At 43.4% G+C, this 24,535-nt stretch overlaps 1 long non-coding RNA gene across 2 annotated transcripts; it reads left to right on the forward strand.

Moving 5' to 3' along the window:
- The first annotated feature begins 13,049 nt into the window (after nucleotides 1-13,049).
- Nucleotides 13,050-24,287, forward strand: LOC308475551. 2 transcript variants are annotated; one of them, XR_013985305.1, is made up of 4 exons: nucleotides 13,050-13,184; nucleotides 17,722-17,787; nucleotides 22,233-22,314; nucleotides 23,996-24,287. It is a non-coding gene; the product is annotated as an uncharacterized lncRNA (long non-coding RNA). The 2 variants fall into 2 exon arrangements; XR_013985306.1 differs by lacking the exon at nucleotides 13,050-13,184 and adding an exon at nucleotides 13,191-13,510.
- The last annotated feature ends 248 nt before the right edge of the window (nucleotides 24,288-24,535 follow it).

Here is a 24,535-nt window from a genome sequence, read left to right on the forward strand (position 1 = left end):
GACTGTTGTCCCTCCCAGCTTTACCTGGAGATGCTGGGGATAGAACCTGGGAGCTGCTGCATGTCAAGCAGATGCTCTAGCACTGACTTTCAGCCATTCCTGCTGACCGGGCTTGATTTGGAATTCAGCTTCTAGCTCTGCATTCCTGGCTTTGGATGGAATGGGGTGGTGTGAGATAGATAAACTTTATTTGCATTAGCCAACAGCCGTAGCAACATAAAACAAGCAATATATACAACAACAATGGATAAAAAGGACCATCAGATGACCACTGCACTCTCGATAAACCTAGCAACCTTTGCTGTTGTCTGATCATTCTGATCTGACAACAGGAAGAATAATGTGGCCTTAGATGGGCGGCCTGGGATAGTAAGTATGAGGGGGTGATGATCTCATTCCTCAGGTCTTTATAAAGGGGGCAAGACAGGAGAACATGAGCCACTGTTTCCAGATTGGAATGGGGTGGTGGTGGTGGGAACTCAAGGGGTTGGTCTGAAAATTACAGACCAAATCCTACTTGACCTTTCACAGGACACTTTAGTGTGGTTATAGTTTTTGTTTGTTTCTTTATTAATTTGTGGAATAGGATGGAGCTTTAAAAAAGGGTCATGGCTGCACTTTTGACCTTGGTTTGCGAATTCAAGGGTGCCGTATTGGATGCTTGAGTCTGCGTACATACTCTATGTTTAAAGCATAAACTCAGCAAGATAGCTCAGTCGGTAGAGCATGAGGCTCTTAATCTCAAGGTTGTGGTTTCAAGTCCCACCTTGGGCAAAAGATTCCTGCATTACAGGGGGATGGAATAGATGACCCTCATGGTCCCTTCCAACTCTACAATTCCATGATTCTGCCAAATCCTGGAAGCTGTGAGTTTGTGAAGGGTGCTGGGAAATGTAGCTTTCTGAGGCATAAATATCAGTTCCCAGGATTCTCCTATATGCAGCCTTAAACTGGGATGAAGATTTTTGAAAAGGTGTGGATTTTGCATACAATTTGGGTATCATGCTTTGCTGCTTCCTTTATGGTTCCTTCCTTCCTTCCTTTGGAAAGCTGGCAGCATGGACATTAGAGGATTGCAGTGGCTGGTGGCCATTAGTCTTTCCCGCGAACATTGCTGCACCGAGATAGTTTAAATCAGTTTGTTGGATTCACTCCTCCATCTCTCCCCCACCTCCACACACATGGGGTGGCAAATTTGAGGGAGATTTTGCTACAGCCCCTCCCTAAGTACCCAGCAGATACTTGACATGATTCCTAAGTATTGGAGTTGATCCTCATGATTACACAGTGGAGAAAACCACTAAGAGCATGTTATTCATTCATTTATGCACCCATCATTCTTTCAACTTACATAGTGCTTTTTTACACAAGAATTCCAGACATAATAAAACTTTAAAATACAAAAAGAATTCAGCATAACAGATAAAACCAAATCTCTACAGAATATGCAACATACAGAAAACAGCTGAATCCAGCAGCTGCTTTTCTATACCATACAACAAGCCAACAATACTAATAAAGTGCAGAACTTTTGGGGGGCATTGAATTTTAGGGAAACTAAAATGGCAGCCACAACTCCAGCCACCAGAGGCCTACCGGTCACATTCCTGTTGGGACCTTCAGCCCTGGAGCTGACAGATCTCTTTCTGAGTTCTCTTGCCATCATATCTGCCTTTGCCAAGGAGTGAATATCATTTGAGGTGGGCATAATGAAGGGTGACTGTGTCCACCTCAAATGGGGATCAGCATAATTAGAATGGAGGGTTTGTTTGTTAAAGCACCTTCAAACTAGTGCCCCATCCTTACTACAGTTGCTATGAAACACAGAAGCTCGATTACTGACTGGGACCAGCTATACATCACCTATGTACCTCACTAGCTTTGAAGCCATCTACATTGGCTTTGGGATCAATTCTGAACACAACTCAAAGAGCTGGTGGCAATCTTTGAAGCCCTGAACTCCTTGGAACACAGATACCCCATGGACTCCCTTCAACCACATCGACTTGTATTAGGAATATGCCTCAGCAGTAAGACAGGTGGGGACCAGAGAGAGATGAACTTTTTGTTGGTGACATCCTAACTTTTGTCAGTATCTGGTGCAGGGGTGCCAACTTAAATAAAATATGAGGGGAGGGAGTAATTAAGGCCCATCCCACAGAATTCATCACCATTTGAATTGCAATGTCCATCAACTTTAGGGGATGTGGACCCCTCAGATATGTTATTGGGGGCCGAAGGAACCTCAGTCCCTAGGAGTTGGCTCCTATGATCTGGTGAAATAATTTTGTTCCAGCTGCACAACAGAACTTATCCTTCCTCTCCTCTCTCTGTGCCCCCCACCCCCTATATCTGTTCTGAGTGGATTCTCCCAACTCTCCAGAGCAGACTTTTTTTTGGGGGGGGGGTGAATAGGTGCATGTGAGAAGAGAGGCAGGATAAATTTGACTGCACAGGTGGAAATTGTCTCATTGAATACCATCTTCTGGAATTATCTCCCGAAGGAAGTTCATCTAGCATTGAAAAACCCCTTTTACCTCTTTCTCCATATTGATGCCTGGGACACTCATGCACAAAACACCTACTTTACAAATAGGGGGAAGCTGTTCGAGTATGAATTAGCATCATTAAGTTTCCATTATTTTGTTTTATTTATTTTTGGTTTAACTCCAAGCTTGCTGTGCTATGTGATCTGCTGTGTACCTGACGATGCCCTGTTAAATCGGCCCCTGTGCTGAGCGGCTGAGCCAGAGTAGCTTCAAATCACTGCCCTGAGATGTATGGTGCTGGGTTGCAACCTTAACAGGAACGGATGGCTCTTTAGCTGACTGGGTGACATTCAGTGGAGCCAATTGCCTTTAATCAGCCAGGCTGCCTTTCTGCTTGCTTTCCTTTGGCTGCTAAGGAAATTAGGCAGGTTGTGAAGAATCTGTGCACAATTAGTGTGGCAAATTGGAGCTTCCCACGAGGATACACAGCATCACACACACCAGGAACAAGAACGGAGCTCTCCTGTACAAAGGAAGCCCATTTAATGCATTAAATATTTAATTCATCAACTAAAGCTTTAATGAGGTGAAGACATTACACAGAGGAAAATGCCAAAGGGGTTACTGGGGCAGGACAAGCCTCTCTGGGAGATAATATATTGTCTTCCTCTTAGATATATTGTGTTTCTCTTGTATTTTGTATTTTTTTGTACCACAAAAATCAGTGCCTTGGCAAATGGACTCATGATACTTTCCCTATATCTGAATATATGTTACAGCCTCGCCACCTGCTCAAGGTACGTTGATTGAAGGAAACAGGGCTGGAGTAGCAGCTTTGTTGTCTATCTATATAAAGAATCACTCCAAAAATTACTGTGGCGTTTTAAGAGAATGGCACAATCACTGCCACTCAAGGTGGAATCAGGCAACCCTGTGGCAGCTCTTTATTATTTGTTTGTTTGTTTGTTCATTACATTTATACCCACCTTTCCTCCAAGGAGCTCAAGGTGACATACATAGTTCCACTCTTTCCAATTTTATCCTCACAACAACCCTGTGAGGTAGGTTAGGCTGAGAGTGAATGGCTGGCCCAAGGTCACCCAGTAAGTTTCATGGCTGAGTGGGGATTTGAACCCTGGCCTTCCAGGTCCTAGTCCAACACTCTAACCACTACACCACACTGGTTGCCATGTGGAGAGGTGACTGCAGGACCAGCTAGTGATCTGAAGTCTCTCACGATGCAACACAGTCCTACATTCACTCTGATGTTTGAATAAAGCCCTATTCAGATGCCAGCGCATATGGTGATTCTTGGCCTTGCATGCATGCCCCCGCTCACTTCCGACTTCTAGCCCACATGCTTTTAGGCAAATGCCTGAAAAGGGCTTAGCACCCTCTGGTGTTCTTTTGCTAGCTTGGCTGCTTCCTCTTCTAAGAATGTTCCCAGGAAGAAAACATCTGGAGCCTCCTCTCCACATAGACAGCTGAATGCAACATGCAACGAGATCATCTAAATTCTTCCACCTGCTTGGGTTGCTGCTCCATGTGTGCTCGGCAGCCATGAAAGTGCCTCACCTTAATCAGCTGGACATCTCTCCTGGGGTTGCTCTCCATGACATAATGTGTGGACAGAAGGTTCTAGATGTCTTCTACCTGTGAGCTCAGCCACCAATAAGAGATTCTGCAGAGAGGGTCTAATTGTCGTAGTGGTTTAACAGTCAAACCCTCCTCACAGGGAACACTGGGAATTGTAGCTTTCTGAGAGGGAACAGGGGCTTCCTAACAACTCCCAGCACCTTAACAAACTACAGCTCCCAGAATTCTTTGGGTTAAGCCATGACTGCCCAAATGGCATCACAATGCTTTAAATGTATGGTGTGATTGTGGCCTTACTCAGCATATACCATGCAATAAACTTTCAAGGAAGGGTGTGTGGGATTAGTATGGTTAAATCAGCTGCAGTAACCAATAGGTTTGTGCAGCATTATTCCCTTTCTCACTGGGAATCCCATAAGTCTGAAGTGCCTCCAGCTTCACAGCCAGGAAAAAAATATGAGGCAGTGGCAATGGCCAATTATTAAAGGACACATTTGCCTCAAGAGCTCTTCCTGGTTCATCGCACAGGGTGAATTGTATTATCTGCCTTTTTTGAACCTTTGAATATATAAGTAGTCCTTTAAGTCCTTATCAGCATGAGTCTCAGGTTGGGTGTGAGGGAGGAATGCAAAGATATGTGGTTTTGGGAGTTTTTGGTTCCATCTTGTCCCTGCCAGAGGCATTGTAGGCTGTGCTGTACTTGTGTTCTGTTGAGTATTAGTATGTGTGAGGGGGGGAAATGAGGGAGTCAGTTCTAAAACGATTCCAGCAGTTGCTTCTGTATTAGAATTGCTTCAGATAATCAAGCACACGCACAGGGTTAGGGGAATCTTGGGATTTGGAGAGGAATAATAAAGGATTAATCAAGAAACTCCTGAATGAATTCAATATTTAAAAAATGACATACGGAGCATGCAGCTTGATGTTTTTATGATTAGGCTGGCGGATAATTGGAAAGAGGAGATTCTGCCCCACGCTTGGCCAGGCCCAGTCTCTGGGAGTTCTCTCTGGTTAAGCACTCCTTCCTCAGGAAGCCGCAAAGCCAAGTGTTTTGTAGCCTGTATAGTTTTGTAGCTACTTAAAGAACAGCCTCAAATTCATTTTGAAAACACACATTTACATTTTGAAAACCTACCATGCCACAGATCTTGGTTTGTGTATTGCAGAGCCTGTTAAGAGCGTTCCTTGCCTTTTACTTCTAGCCCTGCCTAGCAATTTGAGGCAATCTAGGGACATTCTGCTTGCCCATTCTCTGTCCCATTTCCTTAGCTCTGTTTTACACATTAAGCTAAAGGAAATGTATGTGCTTCAGTTGCTTTCTGCACTAGAGGGACAAAACCATGCGTAAATCTGCCATTACTGCACTTTGATTCCTGTATCCTTTATTACACAGTTGCAATGTATATTGCTGCATCTGTGGAAGCTTCTGCAGCCAATCGGAAGCCCTGTTGGATGTTCGGGTTCCAAAGAATGTTCGCAAACTGGAACACTCCTGGGTTTGCGACATTTGGGAGCAAGAACGTTTGACTTGCAAGGCGTTTGGGATTCAAGGTACTGCTGTAATGAAATGCCTATTCATAAACTCATACTGTAATTCAGGGAGAGCTCTTGGTTTGGTTCAGAACTCCCCTACCCACCCTGTTTGTAGATTTATATGCAAAAATTATGTGCCTGTTTTACCAAGAGTAGATGTTCTTGGAGGATACAGTTCAGCAGCATTATCCCTGTGCCAGTAATCTAATCCTGAACCGCTCACAGGTTTGGCATCGTATCTCATTCTTCAGTTGCATCACCATTAACCTCTGAGCACAGAGACAAGAAATTTGGATTGATCCCTGGGGCAGCTCAGGCATATGGCCAAATATCTATCCAAGTCATGCTTTGAACAAATATACCTCTGATCATTCTAGTTGCCACTTGAGGAAAATGAGTTTTCTAAGTCTTCTTTATTGGCAAAGCAATGTTACTGTTGCTTTGCTGGAAATGGGCAATAGAGTGTTTCTTCGCATCTTGTGGACTTATCACATGGCCTGAATTATATAGGGACCTCTTCAGCATCTTGACAGTAAGATTATTTGTATTAGATATGAGAAAGAAGAAGAAGAAGAAGAAGAAGAAGAAGAAGAAGAAGAAGAAGAAGAAGAAGAAGAAGTGGAGGAGGAGGAGGAGTTTGGATTTGATACCCTGCTTTATCACTACCCGAAGGAGTTTCAAAGCAGCTAACATTCTCCTTTCCCTTCTTCCCCCACAACAAACACTCTGTGAGGTGAGTGGGGCTGAGAGACTTCAAAGAAGTTTGACTAACCCAAGGTCACCCAGCAGCTGCATGTGGAGGAGCAGAGACGCAAACCCGGTTCCCCAGATTACGAGTCTCTCGCTCTTAAACACTACACCACACTGGTGAACTGTGCATGCTGCCTAACTGATGTCTGTTAAATCAACTATTAGTTTCCCTGATTTCTTCTGTTTTCCACAATGTTTCCACTGAAAAAAACAACACTGCTTATTTGTGAACAGATCCAAATTATACCTCAGCAAGTCCCCATCTCTTTATTCCCTCCACCCACCTTGCTTTTCTGCAGAGATGCACCCAAGGCAGGTCACCTCCACTAGTGCCCATGTCTTACTGCAACCCTTCCCCGTGCTAATACACTTTACATGTTTTGAACTATCACTTTCATCATCCCTGACCATGAGCTAAGCTGTCTGGGGCTGATGGGAGTTGTAGTTTGAAATATTTGGAGGGTACCAGGTTGAGAACAGCTGCCCTACTGTAACTCAGCCTGTAACTAAGCCCTAAGCACGTGCAATGGAAACAATACCATATAACTTCCCAAACCACCCCCCTTCTCTGTCTTTCTTTGATTGTTTTCCCCACATTGAATTTTAGATTGTAAGCTCCTTGGCACAAGGGTATGTCCTCTTACACTCTGTAAGGTGCTATATAAATAATAAAAATAGTAAACCAGGCATGACAGCAACTTATTGGTGCTACAGTGGTGGTCTTCTGCTGAACTCCTGACAAGGGACAGAATGGGGCTGAGTTGCAATATGGTCCAGTCAAGTCCCCTGTTTTTTTTGAAAGTTGGGACTCTGTGACTGAAAGTAATTGCCCTCGGGGGAGGGGTCAGAAATGGGCTGGATCCAGAATAAGTTAGTGGAACTTGGTTCTTATTGAAATCATAGAATCATATAATCTTAGAGTTGGAAAGGAACCAAGAGTCATCTTGTTTGCTTTCGCCATTGATTTCATTGGGACTCAGATTCAACTAACTTTGGCTGGATTCAATCATATATATTATGGGAAAGCGTGATGCAGGGAGAGGCATCAGCGCCATGCTCAAAACCACCCATAGTATGTTTTAAGACATTATCTTCATCCTGTTTTATAGGGAACTAGAAGATTTGTCTTCAGTGCAGTTTTGAAATTGGTGGTCAAAAACTGCAGTTTTGAAGAGTCCAGTCCACCATCTTGACTCAAAATGGCATCTGATTGTACCCTGACATAGACAAAAACCTGCTCCTTGATCTCAGGAAACATCATGCAAAATTTGGTTACAATGTTGTTAATAGTATCCAAATGCATATCAGGCAGATTTCCAAAATATTTAGTAGATGGATCAGCAAGATTTGGTTGGTACCACACTTCCATCATGTCTTCCAGTTGCATCCTCATCCTCAGACCCCGACTCTCTTAATACCCATAATTTTGGGAAGTTAAATGTACTTGAATGAGGTTATAGAATTCTCTCTGTGTGTATTATTATTATTATTATTATTATTATTATTATTATTACCCCACCCATCTGGCTGGGTTTCCCCAGCCACTCTGGGAGGCTCCCAACAGAATATTAAAAACACGATAAAATGTCAAACATTAAAAACTTCCCTAAACAGGTTTGCCTTCAAATGTTAAGGATGCCTGCTCTGTTGAACTACACGAGTGTCTTGCTATCTGAACACAATGAGTTCTCAGAAAACCATTTGTTAGGCAAGAACTTGCATGCCGTTTTTAATTGATTCCTATGGGGAAAGTTCTAATGCATTCCCAACCATGGAATTTTGACACCAAAATGATAAGAAAACCCCCTGAAACCTTGCAAAAGGGGAAATGGTCGCTTGTTTGTACAATCTCTCCTCACATTTGGATATTTTCATATAACGAGCATTTGGATAATGGGAACCACACATGTAGCAGACCACTGGGAACTCTTTGCAAAGCACCTTGAGCCTTCTCATACGCAGATCATAATTTAAGGATAATAAATAAATATGCATTTTAAAATGACTTAAGTTTCAAAGCAGTTTGATTAACAGGAAATGTTATTCATTCCTAACAACAATCTATCACTTAAAAGTGCTTTTCAAAATGAAAATACACTATAGATTTAAAACTGTGGGTCCAAGCTGAAGGCACAGTACAGCTAAAAATAAAACCTCAGATTGAATTGTCATTCTGGTTGCTTTGTCATAGAATCATAGAATCATAGAGTTGGAAGAGACCACAAGGGCCATCGAGTCCAACCCCCTGCCAAGCAGGAAACACCATCAGAGCACTCCTGACATATGGTTGTCAAGCCTCTGCTTAAAGACCTCCAAAGAAGGAGACTCCACCACACTCCTTGGCAGCAAATTCCACTGTTGAACAGCTCTTACTGTCAGGAAGTTCTTCCTAATGTTTAGGTGGAATCTTCTTTCTTGTAGTTTGGATCCATTGCTCCGTGTCCAATTCTCTGGAGCAGCAGAAAACAACCTTTCTCCCTCCTCTATGTGACATCCTTTTATATATTTGAACATGGCTATCATATCACCCCTTAACCTCCTCTTCTCCAGGCTAAACATGCCCAGCTCCCTTAGCCGTTCCTCATAAGGCATCGTTTCCAGGCCTTTGACCATTTTGGTTGCCCTCCTCTGGACACGTTCCAATTTGTCAGTGTCCTTCTTGAACTGTGGTGCCCAGAACTGGACACAGTACTCCAGGTGAGGTCTGACCAGAGCAGAATACAGTGGCACTATTACTTCCCTTGATCTAGATGCTATACTCCTATTGATGCAGCCCAGAATTGCATTGGCTTTTTTAGCTGCCGCGTCACACTGTTGGCTCATGTCAAGTTTGTGGTCAACCAAGACTCCTAGATCCTTTTCACATGTACTGCTCTCAAGCCAGGTGTCACCCATCTTGTATTTGTGCCTCTCATTTCCCCCCCCCCAAGTGCAATATTTTACATTTCTCCCTGTTAAAATTCATCTTGTTTGTTTTTGCCCAGTTCTCTAATCTGTCAAGGTCGTTTTGAAGTGTGATCCTGTCCTCTGGGGTGTTAGCCACCCCTCCCAGTTTGGTGTCATCTGCAAATTTGATCAGGATGTCCTTGAGTCCATCATCCAAGTCGTCGATAAAGATGTTGAATAAGACCGGGCCCAAGACAGAACCCTGTGGCACCCCACTAGTCACTCTTCTCCAGGATGAAGAGGAACCATCTTGCCAAGGTAGCTATTTCTGCAAGGCAAATGGTGACCTCTGTATTTAACCTCCCCAAATAAATTCAATAATGTATATAAAAAAATAGAATGAAGAAGAGAAACTATGGGAAAGCTGAAGAAGAACCTTCATGGGCTGGATCTAAGCTACAGATAGGTAGCCGTGTTGGTCTGCCATAGTCAAAATAAAAAAATCCTTCCAGTAGCACCTTTAAGACCAACTAAGTTAGTTCTTGGTATGAGCTTTCGTGTGCAAGCAGAGTGTATCTGAAGAAGTGTGCTTGCACACGAAAGCTCATACCAAGAACTAACTTAGTTGGTCTTAAAGGTGCTACTGGAAGGATTTTTTTATTTGGATCTAAGCTGTAATGAATCCAATTATCCTCTTTCTCACAGGGGCCAACCAGGTGCCTCTGGGGAACTCATCAACAGGAAAGAAAGCCAATACTCACCTCCCAACACCACAAAGGAATGGTGGCAGGGAGGAGCAGCACTGCAGACATAGCTTCCTTGGCCTTGCGACCTCACTGCCCCACCGTCCTGGTATTTGAAAGTGCTGCTGCTGCTGAAAGCCAGGTCCATGGTGGCACCCCTCCCCGCCAGCCCCCCTGCACCTACGGTTACTCTTGAGGAACTGGTATTGCTTAAAAGTTCCATGAAGGCATGGGCTTTGCCTTAGAAGCACTTTTCTAAGTACAGTGGAACCTCGGGTTACGTACCATCCTCCTTACGAACGCTTCAGGTAATGAGCTCTGCCAACCCAGAAATAGATGTTCCTGGTTGTGAACTTTGCCCTGGGATGCGAGCGGAAGTCGTGTGCTGGTGGCACGGCAGGCCCATTAGCGAAAGTGCACCTCATGTTAAGAACGGTTTTGGGTTAAGAATGGACCTCCATTCTTAACAAATTAAGGTACCACTGTACAATCGTACCTTGGTTTTCAAACAGCTTAGTTCTCGAATGTTTTGGCTCCAGAACGCCATAAAACCGGAAGTGACTGTTCTGGTTTGCGACTATTTTTGGAAGCCAAATGTCCGACAGGGCTTCTGCAGCTTCTGATTGGCTGCAGGAGCTTCCTTGGTTTCCGAACGTTTTGGAAGTTGAACGGACTTCTGGAATGGATTCTGTTTGACTTCCAAGGTATGACTGTAGCTTTAGAGTGTGCACATGCTGTGTACAACCATCATTTTGGAGTGCTGCACGCACAACGTCATCCCCATGTCGTCCCTGTGCCACACTATTTCATACCTCCAGCATGTTGAGTCCCCAATCCAGAATGTATGTCTTCCTGCCTGTGCTCTTGCACAAGTCATGTGACACACGCGAGATCACATAACCCAAAAGACCTGCTTTTTTCGGTGCCATGCTCTCATGGTGCCCAAAAACAAGTTTGGGGTGTTGCATGAGATCACACCCTGCCAAAAAAAGGGCTTGCTTTGTTGCGAGATCTCAGTGCAAAATCATGTGAGAGTACGTGGCCTCCAATGGCTTCTGTGTTCTTGTGTGAAAAAGCGGGATGACCCTTTTTTTCTGGGACACTTGTGGGGTATGCTATTTGTCCACCTAAAGTGCTTTCTGCTGGAACAGTGGTAATCTGCTTGGTGCCAATAATGAACTTCTCCAACACTTGCTGCATTCACACACAGAGTGAGCTTTATCAGGTCACCTCCTTTTGGGGCAGACCTATCAGCAGAGCTGTGCCACACACCCCTCACCATGTTTAACTTGTCTATGAATGAAATAGGCAAAATCAGTAACTTAGCTGCCTCTGTATCCTACTTTACATCAGTATGTCGACACACCAGTTTCCAGCCCTTCTTCTTTGAAAGTCTGTGATAAATATAGACAATGAAAACACTAATTGAAGGGAGAGGAATAGAAAACACCATTGCGCACTAGTTTGAAAACATGCCCGCCCATGTGTACAGACAGCACAGATAGTAGCTGCCACTTCAGATGATGCTCTTACCTGAATGTGTGTACAATTGCAATCCACTTTGTGAAAAAGCACATTGTGCAAAAGTGGGCCCTGTGCATTTCAAAGGCTACATGTCGCACTCAGACTTATTATGTCTGTGATGAGTGCAAACTCCCAGCTATATTCTTCCTATTTCTGCATTTGGAGGGCCCCTGCCTTTCTCCTCTTCCCCTGTCATAAAGCCTGTGTTCAGTTATATTTAAATAGCAGGAGCTTTAGCTGTTCCCCAAGGGCCATATTCATCCTTCAAGTAAGGTGAGTGGCAGGGCTGCAGCTCTGGAGGAAGTGTCAAGTGTTGAGCAAGTCCTTAAACAAATAGGAATGTATGTAGAGAAAAGTACATTGATGGAACAAAATCCAATCTTTTGAATCCTAAATTAAGTTGAATGGATTCGCTGGGCTACGAAGGGATTCCAGTAATTGTTTCTAATCAATAAATAAACACAAAGGCAAAGAGGTTCCAAACTGGAGGATTGCTTGATGGTAGAGTCCAAGATTTAACTAAGGAGTCCCACTAGGTGAAGCCAGTGAAATGTCTTCTGCTAGGGCAGTGGGGCTTTTTGCCCCCCTCTTCCCCCATGTGCTCCCCACAACCCCCAAATTGATTATGGGGGTGTTGGGAGGACCCCAGAGCAGCATGCAGGAGCAGAAGAGGGGAGATCATTCCATCTGGCAAGCTGAAATGCTGATGGACTGATCTCCTTAGCACTATGTTGAATGATTCCCCATAACTCTTCAGAAATGGGATGTCCTATTCTGGCCTGACTCTACATCCCACAGGAGAGGCCTGGTCCATGCAGAAGAAAGGGGCAGTAGAAGGCCATGTGGTGGAGTGGAACTGCAGGGCTATCCTCCAGGGCTATCAGCACCACTGCTATTTATATGGACGGGTCTGGGAAGGGACAGGATATTGGTGAGATCTGGTTGTGCAGGTGTAGCAGCAGAGCCAATGCAGCATTCCTTCTGGGGCACCCATGCAACCTTAACCTCACTGTCACTTTGTCATGCCCTAATCCTGCACTCCAGCAACACCAATGCTGGGGTTGGGGGCAGCTCTGCCCCACTGCATAAACAAGGGTTTGGCAGCAGATTTCTGAATGGACACGATAGACTCAATTTTTCAGGAAGGCTGAAGCTTGGAAGTGGTACTTTGACTGCTCCCCCATCAAGTAAAAATAGGGTGGTCACATAGTCTCACCCCCACAAAGACAATGTATTGCAAAAAAGTCACATATTTCCATTTGGTAATTCATATGTACAGCTGAAAAATATTTTAAATGGTTACCATTTAAATAGAAATTAGATGCATCTCGCCATGAAGAATGATAAGCTGACCCGTGTGACTGATAGGCAATTCCAAAGCTTCTATTCTGTATCTTCAAATGAGGCCCCATCTGTGTTCTACATTGAAAGCAGTATGATACCACTTTAAACAGTCATGGCTTCCCCCAAAGAATCCTGGGAAATGTAATTTAAGGCTGCTGCGAGTTGTGAGAACACACCAGCTCCCCTCACAAAGCTACAATTCCCAGAGTCCTCTGGGAAGAGAGATTGACAGTTACCCCATTCTGTGAGAGAAATAGGGGCCTGCTAACAACTCAGCACTTCCCATGATTCTCTGGGGGGAGCCATGGCAGTTAAAGTGGTATGAAACTGTTTTAAATGTATGGTGCAGATAGAACGCTAGAACCTGACAGGCTTTCAAACAGAGGGCTCCTTCAAATTTAGGATTTTCTTCTGACAGCCCCCTTGAAGTAGGACAGATGACCGTTTATATCACAGCAATGGCAAGAAACCTGAGCAAGTCTTAAAGAAAGGCTTTAATCCAGCCTGTTCCCCACTGTACTAGTTTTCAACTTGATATGCATACATATACAGCAGTGGATTTAAAAATCGATTCCCTCACCTGAAGTGATTTCAACCCATTATACTGCTTCATTCATACCAACAAAGGAAGGGGCCTCTTATTTGGTGAGAACTGCCTATCTAGCCCAGTATTATCCATTCTGAGTGCCTGTGTTTTTCAGAGACTCAAGCAGCCCCCTCCCCATCATTCAGTCCTTTCAACCAGAGTTGCCAGGGATCTTTTGCATTCAAAGCTCTACCACTGAGCAACAGCCCCTGCTACCTCATGTATGTGCATACCAGGGCATAGTCTTCCTTTGAGGATGGCACAACTCAGTGTGCATTATAAATATGACTACATTGAGCCTGTGATTAGAATGCACCTGCTTAAATCTCTGAAGTTCATGGATTAGGATTATTCAGAGCTCTGATTCATTTTGTCAGTTTTGTGCTATGTACACAGCATGTAGAGGAATTTGGATCTAATGTTTGCCTTCATTATAATTAGACACTATCTTTTAGCATATAATGACGGTGACAGTCTCAGAAACCCCATCCTTTGAATCTGCATGTTTCTCACACACTTGGCTGCCGAGATCTCCTGGATAGATAGTTTCTAATTAATTGGTTGGTTTGTTAGGACAATTTATTGGATCAGTTCCAGAACCTGCAATTATTCCACAGGCATTTGCTGAGTTACTCCAAAGGAGGATTGAATGAAGCTGGAGACTCGCCCCACACCACCCCCAAGCACATCATTTCATTGTAATATTCCAATGAACATGAAGACGGGCCCATCAGACTGGCACATGCTGAGAACTCAGTATGTTCTCATCGGCTGAAAGGAAGAATGGCAGCAGAAATAAGAGAAAGGATCAGATAAAGGAAATAAGAAAAGAGAAGGAAGTTGAGCTTCCAGTATCTATCTCTATACCTGTATAATATGGGTGATTTTTACGCAGGTGAATCAAAAGCAGTATAAGTATGCTATACATTAATTTTGAATATGGGTGTGCATTAGCTCTCTGTATACCCAAACAACAAGGATAAATTAGAAGTGTTTCAGATCATGGGTCACACTGTTAGCAAGCAAGGTGCCTCAAGGCATATTTGGGTCACTTGGTAGTCAAGGTCTGAGTTTATTTTTGGACTTGGTTTTTCCAAAATGTTAGATACACAAATTTCCCTCCTCTTCTTTTCTGAGAAACAAAACCAAGCTGACTGGGGAAATGCCCAGAGGGCTGGCGAGAAGAGGGGTGTTTTTTTAAAATCATACATCTCTAAAAAAAATTCATCATAGAAAACAGAAAAAGTGCACAGAAACCCATTGATGAATCTGCCTGAAATTTATGTGAAAAAAAACTTTTATACTTGTTTATACTCAATGGAAGCAAAACAGTTCTTCAGATTTACCAGGTCAGATTCAGACACAAAAATTGAATTGAATTGGCACAACACAGAGAAAATCTGAAACAGAGTGGGTTGTTTTCAAATGCCACAGATACAAGATGAATCTTGTGTTTGCTGCACACATTTAATATAAATAAAGACTGGGGATTTGTTGTTGTCATTTAGTCGTGTCCAACTCTTCCATAAACAACCACCCCACCCTCTGATTACTGAACACACCTTTGTAAATGAGTGCAGAATTGTTCAAATGAGGTGAAGAGGGAACATGTTACCATAATCTCTGATCCAGAACCAATCATGCATATCTAGGTAACTGGGACACAATGTTGATCTGGTTGTGCTTTGGGGTATACAATGCGCAAAACCATCCTGCAATCAGCCCTTTCAGCTTTAGCACTATTGTTACAGCTACAGCGTTAATGGTTCAAAAATGGCAGGGGTGGTGATTTTTAGACAGCGCCCAGAGACTGTAAGGGTTGCAGCTGCATTTCTGCAGTCCAATCTCTGAATGAAGCAGAGAGACGGAACATTACCCAGCAATTGTCAATGTGGAAACCACATTGGCTGCCAATTATCTTCAGAACTAAATTCAAGCTGCTAGTGTGAAGAGATCATTGTATTTGGTGCTGGTAACTGGCTTAATAGCTATTGACACAGACTCTTCATGCAATTCCTGATCTGCCCATACAACCCATTCAGTGTAACTAACAAGAAAGTTCTTTCTCATTGAAAGGGCAAATGAAATCACCACTTCTTACTGGTAGAGGAAGATACCTGCAAGTTACTGCACTTGAAATAGTTTCTGTGCTTAAAACTAGGGAGAAGTTGGAGATCTGTTATTCAAGCTGGAATGGAAAGTGATTAATGTTGTTGTTGTTTTTATTGCTGTTAACATTACCTGCCCTCCACCCTAACATCCCTGGGAGGGTTCCAACATTAAAATACAACACAAAAATATATATTAAAGCGATTTATATTATGCAACTGATTTTGGGGGGTAAGAACCATGTGTGAACATATTGTCAGCAACTCCCTTGCAGACTCCAATTTCTCTTGTAGCAACTGAAAGCAGTTTGATGTCTCATCCCAAACCGTAATGGAAACCATCCCTCTTATTGACCACCAGAATTGTGCAAAGCTCAGTGGTTACATGTATAGCCTCTAGAGAGCACCACATTGGCCAATGGTTGCCATGGAATGCATTTTTCAGGACCAGGACCTGCCATGTCCTGAAGGAACCTGCCTCAGGGGGCACCATGACCATGAAGAGAGATTAAAGAAGTTATGGGTCTGACTCGTCTAGCAATACTTTAAAAAAAGCATTAGCTCTGTCTCAGGCAGCATCTGGATTCTGCTGTAGGCAGCAAAATGTCCTGGAGATGATTTATTTATGTTTTCTGTTCCCACCCCTTCTCTCCATCTTGCCACCCATCATTTCCCCTAGTACCTCTTGTTTCCCTCCAATTTGCTTTGAAATGTTTAAGTGTAAGATCTATCTATCTGCCTGTCTTCACATGGCATGGTGATCTGAGCATGCTCTGTAACCGGCTGCATGCGTGTGTATCGAGGCAGGACATGCCTATGTTCATTTATGCGCTATGACATGGTAAGCCTAACCTTCGCTAAGTACCACTCGGAAAGTGTGCCAGCATCTTCATAACAGCTGGCACAGCTGAAAAACTTGCCTGCCTTATTAACACTCGACTTATCTGGAATATGCTCACAGAGCAGAAACAGCTTCATAAATCCTTGTGCAATTTGCATTCTTCTTCACAGTTGCTCATTACGACTGACCTCCCTCCTTCTGCCAGAGCTGATCAGCCTCCCGCTCCCCTGAATTTGAAATGCCTCTCTACTACCATAGCTTATTAGTAGTGGTGGTGGTGATGCTGGTGGAAATGGCAGCTGCAGCTCCTCTGCTAACTTGCCTGTGCTGAGTTAGGAAAGTTGCACAGCCCCCAGGCCTCTCTTATCATATTTATATTTGTCATTTCACTGGTTGGTTCAAGACTGGCTTACTACAATGCACACTATGTGGGGCTTCACTTGACCTGGAAGCTGCACACTGTGCTGTAGGAGTGAGACCCTGTCAGCAAATATCACACCACGATTGAGGGGAGCCTGGGGCCACGTGACATCAATGGAACTTTGGGGTGGGGGCAGACATTTCATTGGAAATTTCCAAAGCTTGTTGGTTGGACCTGTAAATCTTTCCTCAGAATCCAATTGATAGAGTAACTATCCTCCTCTGAGGAGATTTTGGGAACTGCATTTGGCACCTGGTGAGGTAGAATTACCTTTGGCTAGCCTGGAGTTAATAAGCAGCTGAGGCAATGCTGAATAACATGTCAAATAATTTGTGGTGGCTGAGACCCATATTCCATATGTCACTCAGTTATATACCGTATTTCTCCATGTATAAGTCGCCCCCATGTATAAGACACCCACTACTTTTGGGGACGCCAAATTTAGAAAATGGGCATATGCACGATCCGTGTATAAGACGCCCAGATTTTTAACCTTCTTTTAAAGTAAAAAAAAAATCCAAGTCTTATACACGGAAAAGTACGGTATATATTTGTACTATATTTCGTTGTTAAAAACCTAAAAGATACACTTGCCATCTGGAGCAGAAAACAAGCATAGGGGAGAGGAGCAAAAGGCAGTATTGGTGGCAGAGTTCGAGAGGCAGAAAACACTAGATGCCAAAGGGTTAAGAATCCTCTACCCTCTCCCCTGGATACTGCCTCTATATTTTAAGTTAGAAGAAAAAGAATGAAAACGCTGGAGAGACAGAAAAAATTACACATATAGTTTATGTCTCATGGATCTTGGGGATATTTTGACAGCTCCTCCTTTCAAAAAAATCTGTCTTCTGAAATGCAGTGAGCTCTTTTTAATTGCATCTCATCCATCTATCATTCCAGGTAGAGTCCAGCTGTGATTTTTCCATTTCCCCAATATCCTTCTTTTAATAAGGTGACCAGCACGGGGTAAGTATCATTTCCTTATTATTAATTATTACTATTTCAGCTGTACAGCCATGTGTTCAAGCTGTCTAACTATAGTCCCTAAGAACATGCCCTGATCAGCATTTTATCTTCCCAACAGCACTTCTTGATTGGGGTTTCACTCATTCTGCAATCGGCTGACTGGTGCTTATCCTTCCGTGAACATCCTCTCAGCTGCCAATGTGCACCTTTATGTTTATCAATTACATTTCAAATTTTGTGCTTTTTCTTTTCTTTGCTACTCCCATAGAGCCTCAGACTCTCCCAAAACACACTTAGGACATGGACTTCTACATCATATTGCATCATATGTCATATATTGGCTAGCCATGACCAGAATCTTTCTCTTTGCACATGACCCTTGCAGTTGTCTGTGACTGCCATGATAATCTAGGTGACAAGGACCACAACCCTTGAAGATAGCCTAGTCCAGGCTTCCTCAACCTCAGCCCTCCAGATGTTTTTGGCCTACAACTCCCATGATCCCTAGCTAGCAGGACCAGTGGTCAGGGATGATGGGAATTGTAGTCTCAAAACATCTGGAAGGCCGAGGTTGAAGAAGACTGGCCTAGTCAAAGATGCCATAGGTTTGGACAAATCAATGCATCTCCTCTGCTCCAGACCCACCAAGATCACTCCAGGAGCAGAGGCAGTGGCATGTCCCCTGCTAGCAGGAAGTAAACCATCTCAGAGTCTGACATGTGTCCAGCATGCCCTGGATCAAGGCCCTGGTGACAGTCAAGAAATGGCTAGAAAACAGCCTTGCTACAGAGTCAAGACCTTGCTACTGAGGTGTTCCTTGCGGGAGGTGGGCTTCCTTGTTATCCTGATCAACCTGATCTCTGACTTGTTGGTTCTCCAGAGCTCTTAGTACTGAAGGATTTTGAGCCACATGGCAGAGGTGGCAGTAACAAGGCAGTAATGTGGATTGTACTAGATGCTTCCAGGTTCATCCCTTGAAAAATGCTGTTGATGCACCACAATCCATTCAGAACACTGGTCGTGCTAGGAGACTCAGGTCCGTTTCTGAATCCTGTTTCCCCTAAGCCATACCCTGCTACTTTGCATTGCTGCCACACACCTTATTTTCTGCAGTTTGATAGGTTTAAGACATACCTGGGATTCTTGATGAATCCCCCAGTCCTGAACTGTGCCCCACCTGCAACCTCTGCTCTGAGCTCTTTCACTCCAAAGTCATATCCTCAATTTGTAATAATGTAAACCCAAGCTACTTACTGACATTTGAAGCCTACTTCCGCAATCCTCAAATTTAAACTGAACTTTTCCTAGCAAATGTTAAAAAGTAAACATGTTTGCATTCCAAAGCAGATCATATTGCAATTTTTGTTGCTATTCAGAAACAGTAATAGCAGAAGGCTGCATATCACAGGGAAACAATTGCATAGGAAATCCAATTGTCCTTGGAAGAATTATCAGACTAAATTTAGAAATGTCAGTCAGTCATTAAATTACAAAACAGAGGGATTTTAATCCTACTGTAGGTGAAAACTCATTGTAGCCTTAAGTATGGATTTACACATTTATAATAAGACGAAAAATAAGAAGGAAGAAAATCACAGGGTTTTTTTGTTTTTTTTTAAGCTGCAAGTCTAAGACACAGAGTGGAACGCAGTCAGAAATACAGCAACACTGATAGTAGCAATTTGGCTATGGCTAACTTAAAATTGTCCAACTTGAGTTCTACCAGCACAGATATCACAGGCCCCTGACCAAACTTAGCAGAATGCCACAGTGTGATAAGCAATTAATAATATACAGGTAATCATATGCAGGTGACCAAAGTAAGAAATATGTTTATACACACTCCAGTTTCCTAGCAGTAAGTGATTTCAGGGATGCCAGCACATACCTCAGGTTTGGTTCCCTTGGAAAGAAGGTCACTGCATACATTGGCTTCTTCATAATATATGGTTTTATGTACACATGTATATTTGGGAATGTTAAGGATAGTAGGAAAGGATATATTGAATAAGTATTATACTTCCTTCACCCAGGCTAGTAAGTGATGTAGCAGAGCAGTATATACCTCAATATAGCTGGAAGCTAGTTTGCAGATTCATTTGGCTCTCTTAGTTAAGTTTATTCCTGGTATCCCCTTTAGATCCCCTTCTCCTTGTGCCCTCCATCTTTCCCAACATCAGGGTCTTTTCCAGGGAGTCTTCTCTTCTCATGAGGTGGCCAAAGTATTGGAGCCTCAGCTTCAGGATCTGTCCTTCCAGTGAGCACTCAGGGCTAATTTCCTTAAGAATGGATGCGTTTGATCTTCTTGCAGTCCATGGGACTCTCAAGAATCTCCTCCAGCACCATAATTCAAAAGCATCAATTCTTCGGCGATCAGCCTTCTTTATGGTTCAGCTCTCACTTCCATACACTAAGTCTTTACTTAGTGGCTACAAAATAAACTGTGAGTTCATCTCATAGGGAGACTGAACTCAGGTGCTGCTGGCTGAGAGCCAGCAGAAAGAAAAATTACATTAAGATAACAAAATGGCTACAGGAGAGCAGCATGGCAGCAAAAGATAGAACAAGACAAGACCGCAAGACTAAAATAGACTGAGAAAATGGTTGCATGACTCGGCTCTTTTATGGAGTGAGCCAGGACCACACCCATCTCGCAGGTCACATGCTGGGTGAAGGATGATTCAATCAGTGGAACAGGAAGTTACACTGACCGGATGTCCTCCTGCCTGTGCCCACTCTAGGGAAATAAGGAATGTTGCATTTGACTGTACCAATGGATTACATCTCACAGTGTACATATTCAGCATAAGATAGAAGGGTTACAGCACAACACTCCAGCAGATCTTACTCCTGCATTGGGTTTCTAGGAGTCTTCTTCAAAAGCCATAGCCATGGACTCAGCACAGAGAGAAGATCAGGCCTCTTTGTTTCCCCAGCTCCAGAGAATTCTGGCTCTTGTCCATTTTTTCTTCTTATACTCCAGTGACATCACCTCCAGCCAGGGGAAGAGGGAATAATAGAACTGTAGAGCTGGAAATAACCCAAATCACCTGCAATGCCTGCCCTCTTCTAGAAGCATCACTCGCTAGTATTTTCTGTTGTGATTGGTCACCTGGACTCCTTAGTCATGTAAAGAGAAACATAACAGACTAGGGTCATCAAAGAGACCCACTTCAACAGTTCCTTCTACATCAGAATCCCACCTTATAGACATAAAACCATAGGCACAGAAACCCAAATAGGGGGATTATCTGCCTTCCTTCTGTTCAGTGCTACTGGGTATGGGAAGAAGTGACTTGTCCAGTTCTTCCTAGGCATAGGGCTGCTGGTGGTGCTATGGTCTAAATCACTGAGCCTCTTGGGCTTGCTGATCAGAAGGTCGGTGGCTTGCCAATTGGAAGGTCAGTGGTTTGAATCCCTACGACAGGGTGAGCTCCCGTTGCTCTGTCCCAGCTCCTGCCAACCTAGCAGTTCGAAAGCACACCAGTGCAAGTAGATAAATAGGTACCACTGCTGCGGGAAGGTAAGCTGCATTTCTGTGCACTCTGGTTTCCGTCACAGTGTTCCGTTGCACCAGAAGCGGTTTAGGCATGCTGGCCACATGACCCGGAAGGCTGTATGTAGACAAATGCTGGCTCCCTCAGCCTGAAAGCGCCGCAACCCCATAGTTGCCTTTGACTGGACTTAACCGTCCAGGGGTCCTTTACCTTTTTTCCTAGACATGTCATTGGATGCATAAACTGCAAAGAAAAAAAGAACAGAGTTCCTGGGCTCTGAGCTAGTGGAGATTCACAAATAAGCCAAAGGAAAACAGCACCCACAACCTCATCCCAACCATGTGACCAGCTGCAACAGAAGACTGGGGTGAATCAGTTAATAAACCATGATACTGATGTTATGACATTTATATCCCAACTTTCTTCCATCACAGAACCAAGGCAACAAAAAGTGGTTGTTCCCAAGGAACTGACTAGACCCACACATTGAATTGCTTAGCTTCAGCTAGAGCATGACCCTCATGGGTTTTCAGACCATAGAGGAAAGTTTTGTTGGTGAAAAATGTATTGTAGCCTTATGTATGGATTTACACAAAACAACCAGTGCTACACTTTGGAGTAACTACTGAATGGTGTGCAATCTTCTGCAATTTTCATCATTCCATCCATTTCCCCGACGCCCAAAAGGGATAGAGACAGTGTTATCCAGATAGTGTGCTCAGGTACTCTTGGCTGCATGGCAACAGCAACCAGGGAATGATTTAACATGACCTTCATTTGGCATCCATAATGTATAGAGAAGTCCCTTGAGATTTCTATTTTTTTTATTGTTCAGAGAAAGAGTCTGGATGTGATAATCCATATTATTGATTGCTTTAAATTCATTAGTAGTTGGCATGTTCAGTGACACATTTGAAAAATATCCTCAAGTATGCTGATATATTACAGGGAAAATTAGAATGAAGACTTCTATCTCCTTGGGATATTTCTACCTCTGAGGATAGTACTTACTGAGTGGAGAGAGAGAGAGGTATGTGGGATCCAACACAGCATATGCATCCTATAAAATAAATGTTAATTTAATTGCTGAAAGAGGCCGCTGGTCAGTCCCGTTTGGAGAATGGCTATTTAAACAAGTGTATGAATATTGATTATGTGGAGCTGAAGGAAATGTTTATCATTCTTAATTGCAATACAATCGTTACTCTGGAGTTAAACATTTGAGCAGAATACTCAATGTATAATGCAAATACAGCCATTAATTTGCCTTGACAAAATCAACAGCAATATGTATATCATCAAAGTATGCCCAGAGACATATTGCAGTTGTAGGACTGAGAGGCCTCTGGAGGAGGCACCAGTATTGTGCTTGGATAAATGGTGGCTCTGTGGCATATCAGAACCCTGTTCAACCCAACTTGAGACAGCAATGCTTCCATATACACCTGCTCTCGACTGATGAAAGGGATTTTTTTAAAATTGCTCCATTCTACCCTCTGCCACCATTCCACCACTTAGAATAAGCATGACCATCTTAACATGCATACACACACCAGTATTTGTGACTATGGCCCACTATGTGGAATGAAAATTCACACACCCTTATTCCTAGCTCACGCACTCACTGAGCCAGCGATCTGATTCATGTGCTAGAAGGAAATGTTGGAATTGAGCACCCACATCATCGCCATCATTCTTTCCAACAGGTCCCTGAAATGTTTATCATGTAAAATTCAACACAGAGGAAATCCTAGAACTGCTCTATGAATGGCAGTATAGTACATATTGTAAATAATAAGTAAGGATAAAGATGGGCAGAAAAGTGGGGGCTTGGGTGAACAGCAGTAGTGGTGTGGCAGAGTCATCTTCTTGACATGGCCCACCTGAATGTGGCTGGGACAAACAAAGTGACAATGAGGGTGGTGGCATTGATGCACTGGAGGAATGCCATATCACTTCTGCCAATGTGGCTGCACAGCCCCACCCATTCGTGCCCAAGCGCTCTTTTTTTGCCCCAGAGCAATTCGTACAATTAGCTTTAGCTGTGTAATGTAACTCCCCCATCCTCTCCTCTCCTCGTTCCTCCCTGCATCCTCCAAATCTTCTCCAGAGGGTTGAGGATGTACTCGGTCATTTGCATGGAAAGCAGATGCTCTGTAACTGAGCTGCATCCCTTCCCCTATATTCTTAAATGATAGATAGAGAGGTTTTAGCATCATGCCACATATGACCTTTCGGGGGGAAACGCAGTATGGGGGTCAATATTGTGTAGGGCTTAGTAACTCTTGCAACCTAAGAATAGACACCTGTGCTTTTGTACACCTTCTGTTCACTTAAATAGAACATGTGTAGGAGATTCTCCTCTCTGGTGTGTTTCCCTCAACCCAACACAGAGCAGAAGAGTAACGGATTCTCTTGCAGGAATTCATGTTCTAGACCATGATTGGAGAACTCCAAGGCATCCAGATGTTGTTGGGCTGCATCTACCACCGTCCCTGGCTATGGGCCATGCTAGCTGGGGGTGATAGGTCAAACAGTACTTGGAAGACCACTGCACTCCCCCTTCCCTAAATCTAAACCAATGTTTGATTGAACACTGTATAATGTAGAGTTGAGGACATTATTATTCACAAAAAAGCACCCTGGAAAGCTTCAAAGCAAGACAGGAAAACTTCAGGTTTTAATACTAATTAGAAGCTCCTGTCTCCTAGGTGTGAGGTGTTTATCAGTGGAAAGCAGGAGATAGCGTTGCAAAGAAGAAACGTGTACGCCGGGGAATTGAAGATCCAGCAAGTGGCTGACTGGATTAAAAAACAACAACCCGCACATGCCATAAAAAAACAGAACAACAACCAACGCTCCCCGCCCCCACAACAGCAGATGAATTAAGATGTTGTGCAGCACATGACGGCTTCAACGAAACAGCTCGTGGTTTCCCCCTGCTAATTCAGAAATACCTGAAGATGACACACCTGCAGCAATAAAATGAAGCCTTTCTCTGCATTATTCTGCAATTCTGTTCTACATTTATTTTTCTTTTTTTGTAAACTGAGCTAATCTCTTGTCCAGATAGGATGTTATAGCAACTGGAATAGTTTAGCATTTGTCACCCGACATAACCCATATATCTTCCACGTTGGTGATACCCATGGACCAAACACAGGTGTGCCGTCCAGATAATTCACCCCAAAGAGCTAGTCATTCTTTTTTTTCCCGTGGTTGTCATTTTATAACAGCTATAGAAATTAACT

This window comes from Podarcis pityusensis (genome assembly GCF_964106645.2).
Source record: "Podarcis pityusensis genome assembly, chromosome: 4".
NCBI classification, from domain to species: domain Eukaryota; kingdom Metazoa; phylum Chordata; class Lepidosauria; order Squamata; family Lacertidae; genus Podarcis; species Podarcis pityusensis.